Source organism: Juglans regia, chromosome 4, assembly GCF_001411555.2.
Source record: "Juglans regia cultivar Chandler chromosome 4, Walnut 2.0, whole genome shotgun sequence".
Taxonomy (NCBI): Eukaryota; Viridiplantae; Streptophyta; class Magnoliopsida; order Fagales; family Juglandaceae; genus Juglans; species Juglans regia.
The window spans coordinates 10953900-10962433 of NC_049904.1; the positions used below are offsets into that span (position 1 = coordinate 10953900).

At 34.4% G+C, this 8534-nt stretch overlaps 1 non-coding gene across 1 annotated transcript; it reads left to right on the plus strand.

Annotated features, from left to right (window-relative positions):
- Window positions 1-416: 416 nt before the first annotated feature.
- LOC118348364 lies at window positions 417-522 on the plus strand. Its single transcript, XR_004801458.1, has one exon. It is a non-coding gene; the product is annotated as a small nucleolar RNA R71 (small nucleolar RNA).
- Window positions 523-8534: the final 8012 nt, after the last annotated feature.

Here is an 8534-nt window from a genome sequence, read left to right on the forward strand (position 1 = left end):
AAGGCATTAGATTGTTCCTCATACATTCCTCTCATGTCAGCAAATGTGGCGCTCTTGAGCTAGGTGATCTACACCACCACACACAAAACGCGGTCCAAAGGATTCAACACGAGTAGCCATGTGTGTTGGATTTAAATCTTTAGTTTTTAACACCTCTAACTCCCCAGTAAGCATCTCTACCTTAGCTTTTAGGTTATCCTCTTCCCTAAGATGGTAAATTCTACCACTATTTGGATTTCCAACAGGCTGTGACCTATTTGTACTCTCAATAGCACTAGGTCCGGTCCAAGTGTGAACTTTTTCACCAAGCTAATTGAGATATTCTATAGCCTCATCTAGATTTTTCTGCAAAAATTCACCATTACACATCATATGCATGAATTGATACTCTCTTGGTGTAACTCGCTCATAGAAATAACTAAGGTGAGGACACATACTCAACAGCTCCTTAAACCTCTCCCAAGCCTAATACAAAGTCTCACTATCCTTTTGTGCAAAGGTGGAGATCTGTCTCTTCAAAATATTGGTCTTATGTTGGAGAAAGTATTTGTTAAAGATGACATGTGTCATCTCATTCCATGATCCTATTGATCGTGGTCTTAGTGAGTACAACTAGCTCTATAATCTATCCTTCAAAGAAAAATGAAAGAACTTAAGTCTCACAACATCATCTGTAGCATTATGACTATGAAAAGTTGCAACTACTTCCTCAAACTCCCTCATGTGCAAATAAGGATTTTCATTCTCTAAACCATAAAAGGTGGGAAGTAGCTGTATCATCTCTGTTTTAAAATTAAGTTGACAAGTGTTGGTTGGAAATATGATGCATGATAGTGTGGTTGTGCGTGTAGGGTGGAGGTAATCTTGAAGAGTTCTAGTGGGTTCATTTTCATGTTCACTCATTTCTTTGGGACTACATGGATTGTCAAATAAATAATTTAAAAATTTTGATTCTGACTCTAGCACATGCCTACAAGCAAATCTACCCAAGGCATCTTTATATCTATGCATGCAAGGTAACAAAATACTAAAAACTAAAAATAATACGAAAGGAAAGAAAGAAAAAATGTAGCAGGTTAAAAGAGGGAACAAAGTTACCGCCTTTACAAACTACTGAAATAAATTATTTGTATCATTTCTTCCACCGTCTCCCCAGCAATGGTGCCAAAATTTGATTATGCCCAAACTAGTTCAAGGTGTCGATCCACAGGTAGTCGGAAGAAACACAACAAGACGCAACGTTAAAAGAACAGATCAAATTATAATATGACAAGAATCTGAAAATTCTACCTAAAGCACGTAATTAAAATGAGATTAGGGCATAGATAAGAAGGCAAGTAAAGCTTTGGGCTTCCATTATTCGGATCCAATACTCTAACTTTTACAATCCAAACTATATACACAATTAATAATTATAGCACCAAATTCCTAATTGGAATATATGACATTATATTCATTTACATTCTCAAATTTAATTCTAAAATCTATTCTCTCTTTACAAACCATAGTTTTCATATATAAAAATGAATATCAGATCTAAAGACGACACTATGTTCATAAACAATAATGCAGCAAAAGATCACATCAATGGCATGAAAAGCCTGTTTAAGTCACAATCATATATTCATAATTCTAGCTCAACAAAATCAAACCATAGCAAGATTTAATATAATTGTCTCAAACTTATAATATCCAAAACAAATAGAGAATTGAATCCTAGAATGTTAAACAATAAAGTTTAATCTATGAATTGAAATATAGTTAAAATATTTTCACCAATCAATTAACGCTCTAAGCTTTACCCAAGATTTTATTCTCCATAGAAGAACTAAAACAATAAAAATAGCATTTTTATCCTATCTTCAGAACTAAGCCATCTCTCCTCCAAAACTCCTCAATTTTCATGCTAATGATATGCTTATATAGGGTAGGAAAGAAACCCTAATGTCTTCATGATTCCTACATAAAAAATGGCCTAAATTTTAGGACTTAGCTTGATAGCCACGTACGAGCTTCAGGAATTCGAATGTGAAAATCCTTATTCAAAAAACTTTGTAGCCCTTTAAGATAGCTTTGCAACGCATCAAGAATCGCATCAAGCGGATGTGTGAGTGGAAAGTTACGTTCAAAATACCAAAGTATGTCCAGGTTATCTTCTAGCGAATTTCGGACTTGACTTCTTGCGGTTTCATTTTGTGATATTTTTCTTTTTTTTTTCTTTATCCAAATTGCTCTCAAACCCCATCATTATCCTTGGTTGAAGAGTCTTACACTTTTTGAAAGTTCTTAACTTGTTCCAACGTCTTGCCCACTTGAAAGTCTTCCTTTAAATTTGACAAGGGTTTTGACTTGCACTTTTATAGACTCTGAAATTAAACATAAAAATCTACTTAGGAGTATCCTAAAGTAAATAGAAACTCAATTCAAGAATACATATTAATTCCTATAATTTCTATTCACATTTTACCATTTTGTCCAATAATAGGGTATTTAGAGTGCACTTTCGTACACTCATCACGTCTCACAATGATTCCTTCATGAAAGTTGTTATTCTTTGAGTCTAGTTTTCTTGGGTATCTTGTTTATTTAATTTCATGGAATTTTGGTTGGTCAAAAGTTGTTGTAACCATGGAAAGGCCAATCTGGGTGACAATTTGGATAATGTATTGTGTTTTGGAGTTTTTGACCAAGCTAATGGACAAATCTTGGTCCAAAATATTTATGGAGTGTTGTTGACATGTATATATGAATGTTTGTAAGAGATTAGTTGCATGATTAAAGCTTTTGAGGAAAGCTTTTCCCAGATCTAAGACCTTAAAAATTAGAAGAGGAAAAATAGTTTCTGTTTTAAGAAAGTTTAAGTCTTTTGTGGTCTAGGCTTACTCTAATGGTTTTGATATTTATATTTGATGACCCTAAACCTTTTATCTACATGTTAGAATGTTAGTTTGAAGCTATTTGACATTGGTTGCAAAGATATGAATTTTATGCAAGAGATTATTACTGTTGGGGCAAAAGTTTGATTTTTTAGTTAGATACATGTTTTGAGTTATTTCTAGCCATGTGATTTTACTTTTAATGCTTGGTTCTACTTTAGGACACATTTTTAAACCATGTGATGTTTTGGTTTGAAGATCACACCATAGAATGCCTTCAATTGTTTGATCAAAGCTAGTTGAGAAAGAAATTCAATTTTTGGCTAAGGGTAGGAGCCGAGTGCTTCATGTGCTATTATGTGATTTTTGCTGACTTGTATGTGTTGATTCAAAGCATGTTAGTTCTTAGGTTCATGTTATGAGCATGTTTGAAGAAAGTTTAGATTTTTGGAGTTCTTGGAAATGTTTTTGAAATAGGTCAAACCTTGAGATTCAGTAGTTGTATTTTAGTTAAAAAGTTTGGATCATTTTACTAAAGAGTTTTGTGATTATGTGAAGTATAATCTTGTTGGGTGTTTTAAGCATGTTTTTAAACTTAGGATATGAGGATTTTTGTTGCAATATTTCAGTTTGATCATGAGTTTTGGAGTTGGATAAAATTGCAACAAAAATCAAAGAGAAAAAGCCGTTTATAGTTTCGGCCCTATAGTGGTTCTCATAGTTGTGTTTGAATTTTAAATTTTTCTAAGTTGATATTTGAGTTTAGGACAAAATTTACATGATGAATGTAAATTATGGTAATTTTTGGAGTTAGGATGTAAAATACTTAAAACAGGGATAATGTGATGCCCCCAGATTCTACTTGAGATCGGACGGACATCTGAAGCGTCGGGACATGCAACACAAGGTTACTTGCCCCCGTTCATACATATAAGATGCAATATTCCTAACATACATCTAGCATTATGCAATATTCGCAGCAGATAATAAATTTCTTTCTTTCTTTAGCAATACTATGCACCAAATTGAAATATCCCAAATACTTAAAATATACTTCATACTTAATGACATGTTAAATAACTAAGATCACAACAATAGTCCATATGGTTGTGATCAAAAGAGTGCTGGAGATTGAACTCCACAAATACAAGTAGTAATTTGAGGTAATTACTGTACTACCATCTACGTCGCACTGTCGCTTAGTCGACCGTTTCCAGTTGGTCGATTCCTGGTTCTCCTTCAGATCCTATAACAAAATCTACCATTCGGGAGGAATAGTAGTTGGGACTACCACAGTGAGATTTGATTACAAATCTCAGCAAATTAATAGAAAACTTCCACACAAGTTAATGATGCATGCATGGCAGTAAAAGCATGAATGCATAATCAAATCATAAGTAATCATAGCATAACTTGACATACAACATAACATAACTGGCATAACTTAAACTGAAACTGAAGCTTAGCATGTACGTGACTTGAAACATAACATGGACTTGAAACATAGCATGAACGTGAACTTAAAATATAACATGGATTTGAAACATAACATGAACGTGAACAAGCATAATTTGAACATGACCTTGAGCATGACATAATATAAATGTGAACTTGGAACATAACGTAAACATGAACATAACATAACATGAACTTGAAACATATTCTTGTATCATGGGATTACCATGATTACGTGAACGTAAACTTGAACATAACATAACGTGAACTTGAAACATGGCTTGAACGTAAAATACATGAACTTGAAATCTTATTCAATAGACTTAATCATTAAAGTGACCATATGGGTGCTACACAGGTCCCCTTGAGCCGTGTGTCCCTGCCGATTATCGCATCACATCACAGGTTTCTATACCAGCTGTGAGTGCGTTAATATGTACTCCACAGTTGTTGTGGCCCCACGTATTCTACGTATCGCAATTGTTGTGTCTCACGTAGTGTATGCTCGACAGTTGTTGTGGCTCCATACTTCATGCTCCACAGTTGTTGTGGCCCCATGACTTATTTGTTTGTGCCACACTTGCTGTGGACACACGTAACATAATGTGTGGCACCATCGGCGTTAGTGCCTGGCGCGCTCCGGTGACCAGCTAATTACGCCCCATTTGCAACCTATTGAATGTACTTCGTCAACCCAGGAAATTTCACACCTATTTAGACATTCCAGCGTGAACAAAGGAGTTCCACTAGGATATTACCCCATCCTAGCGCTTAGGGTCGTGATTGACATGAATAACTTAACTGGCATACATGAAATTTCATAACGTGACGTAACATGAACGTGACATAAAAGACAAAAGTCCTGACGTAGCATAACGTGACATGAACGTAAGATGACAGACATGACATACTTCAAGACATAAATGTAACAGAGTACATTTCATAACATGGCATACATGTAACATGCAACATTTCGTAACATGGCATACCATATAACAGACAACATTTCTTAACATGGTGTAACATCTGACAGTGAATATTAAGTGACATGAAATACATGTAACAGATGGTATACTTAACTTAACATGACATACTTGCAATGTATAGGAATACATGACAGAATATCTTTTGTAACAGATGAATAATTCATGACAGAATAAATTCCATGTAACAGATAAATATGTAATGACTTGGCATGGCACATATGATAACATGCATACATACAATTTAGTTCCTTTATTTATCACTCATACACATTAAACTGATAGTAAGTTAAAAGCTAACTTACCTCAATCGTCGCATTCTACTAGAATAAAGTGCGAAACACGAGGAACTGTAAGAGGGTATTCTAAAAGTTAGAAATTAATTACTAACAATTAGAAATGTGAAAAGAGTCAACTTAGAGTAAAATTACCATTTTACCCTCTACATGTGGGCAAATTATCATTTTACCTCTAACTTAAGGATTTGACATCCTAATTCCAAAATTTACCAAAATTTACATTCCTCATGTAAATTTTGTCCCAAACTCAAATATCAATTCAGAAAAATTTAAAACCAATCACAATTATGAAAAACTCACTATGGCCGAAACTTACATAGACCATTTCTCTTGATTTTGGTTGCAATTTCTTCCATATTCAAAAATCACAAAACAACACTTGGAGTTTTTGGTTTTAAACTTAGTCCAAAACAGAAACTGTTTTTCACAACTAACTTTGATCAATCTCTTGATCCATGGCTTAAAGACATGTGATCTTCAAACTAACACATCACATGGTTTAAAAATGTGTCCTAAAGAAGATCCAAACATCAAACTTAAAATCACATGGCTAAAATTTAATAAAACACGGATCTAACTTAAAAACATCAAATTTTAGGCCTAACCGCAATCCTTTTGCATAGAAAATCATATATTTAAAACTAATACTAAATATCTTTGAAATAACATCCTAACATGTATATAAGAGGCTTGGGATCATCATATAAAAATATCAAAACTTTTGGAATAAGATCAAACCACGAAATACTCCAACTTTCACAAAACAGAAACTGTTTTTCCACTTCCAGTTTTCAAGTTTCTAGCTCTAAGAAAATCTAACATCAAAATCTTTATTCATGCAACAAAACCTCAATGAAAATTCATAAACACATGTTAAAAACACTCCATAAAATTTTCGGACCAAGATAAGTCCATTAGCTTGGTCAAAAATTCCAAAACATATCATACTCTCCAGTTTCACGCCAAGAATGACCTTCCCATGGTTAAAAATACATTTGACCAACCAAATGATCATGTAATGAAACTAATAAGATATCCACAGAAACTAGACTCAAATATGAACAACTTATGTGAAGGAATTATCATGCGAAAATACTTACAAAGGGTCGTAAATGGATACCAAAAAAGAACCAGAAATCTACCTAAGAGAGCTCTTTTGGGTTTCTCTCTAAGAACGGGGGAAAGAAGTGATAAATGGAAAGAAGTGTGTCTTGCACGACTTTAGACTTCTGGAGGGGGAAGTTATGGGCTTGAATGACCCTTGATTGGAGGTGGCTATGTGACATAAAGTGGAGAATAGAGAGAGGCAAGGACTGCCTGCAGCAGCTGTGAGAGATGGAGGTTGATGGAGTGGACTTCTCTTCACATCAAGGCACTAATGGGTTCCAGCCAATGGCAGTGGATGGCCTGCCATGTGGGGGAGGAAACTTCTCCAAGAAGCTTTGCCAAGGTGGCCAATTTCGTGGGCCTTGGTGGGCCCCAATCAAGTGGGCTTCAATTTGGAGTTTAAATGGGGTTTGGTTAGGGTTTGAGATGCTATCAAGCCCAAAACTAATTTTTCTTGGCTCAATCAAATTTTCAAGGTTTAAAAGGTTGAATAATGATGTCATAACAAGGATTTGATTAATTATAGCAAGTGGAAGTGATTTAATCAAGTGATTAAACACAATACTAGAAATCGGATTAAAAAAGGTTTGGAGGCCAACTTTAGGGTTTGGGAAAACCGTTAAGGGTATTGGTTTCAACCAAGCTTTTGGGGTTTCAATTGGATTCCAATCATTTAGGGTTTTGCTAAGGTTGAAACCCTCTTTGGTCTGGCACAATTTGGTTGACCAGATGAAACAAAGATTTGCTTAGGTGACATGATCTCACACCTTGACTTCCTTCACAAATCCATCTAATGGTTCCTCTTTGTACCAAGTCTCTAATATTATTCACTATGTGTGGCTAAGATATTGCCAAGTATCCAAATAAAACTCCTCTAACCTAATTTGGACATTTCACACTGTGATTTTGAAAACACTGCACTGGGTGCGCTTATCGAGGTTACTATTCACTCCAAAAAAATGCATAACAAACTTAGTACTGAAAAATTCTAAATATTCATATTAACCTATAGTGAAAATTGTTTACCGAAATTCAACCCCGAAGTGCCTCTAAAAATAATTTCACAATTTCCAACAGACGTTTCATCCGGAATTATGAAAAATGGTTATTGCGCCATAAAATCCTAAATAATCCACTGAGTCTAATGGTGCAGACCATAATGCATTCTGACACTTCTAACTATCTCAAATAATTAAACTCACAAATCTAGCACCATAGTGAGTGATAACACTGATTATGACGACAAGCTAAAACCCGAGCGATTGGTCGATTCGTAAAAACTTATGGGTTTTTCAAAAGATTCCTAAAGTCAATAGAAATTCCACCAATGAATTTCTAGCGGGCTGTTACAGGTAAGATTATCATTTTCTCACATGTAGATGGTAAAATGATAATTTTACTCAAAGTTAGCATTTCTTCATGTTTATAATTTGTTAGTGATTAAGTTTCAAATATTTAGAACTCCTACTTATAGTTTCTCGTGTTTCGTGCTTTGTCTTGTAAAACGTGATGATCACTGTAGGTTAGCTCTTAACTTACTATCAGCTTACTGCGTATGCGTGATGGGTAATGAAACTACAGTTTATGTATGTATGTTATCATATATGCCATACTAGGCCATGTCACTTCATGATTATCTGTTATACAATTTATTCTGTCACGTATTTCTATATGTTATAAGTATATCATGTTATGTAATGCTATCTATTACACGTATGTCATGTTACGTAATATTTTCTATCACATGTTGTGCAATGTTATAAAATGTTGTATGTTACATGTTATGGCATGTTATGAAATGTTATCTGTTACAT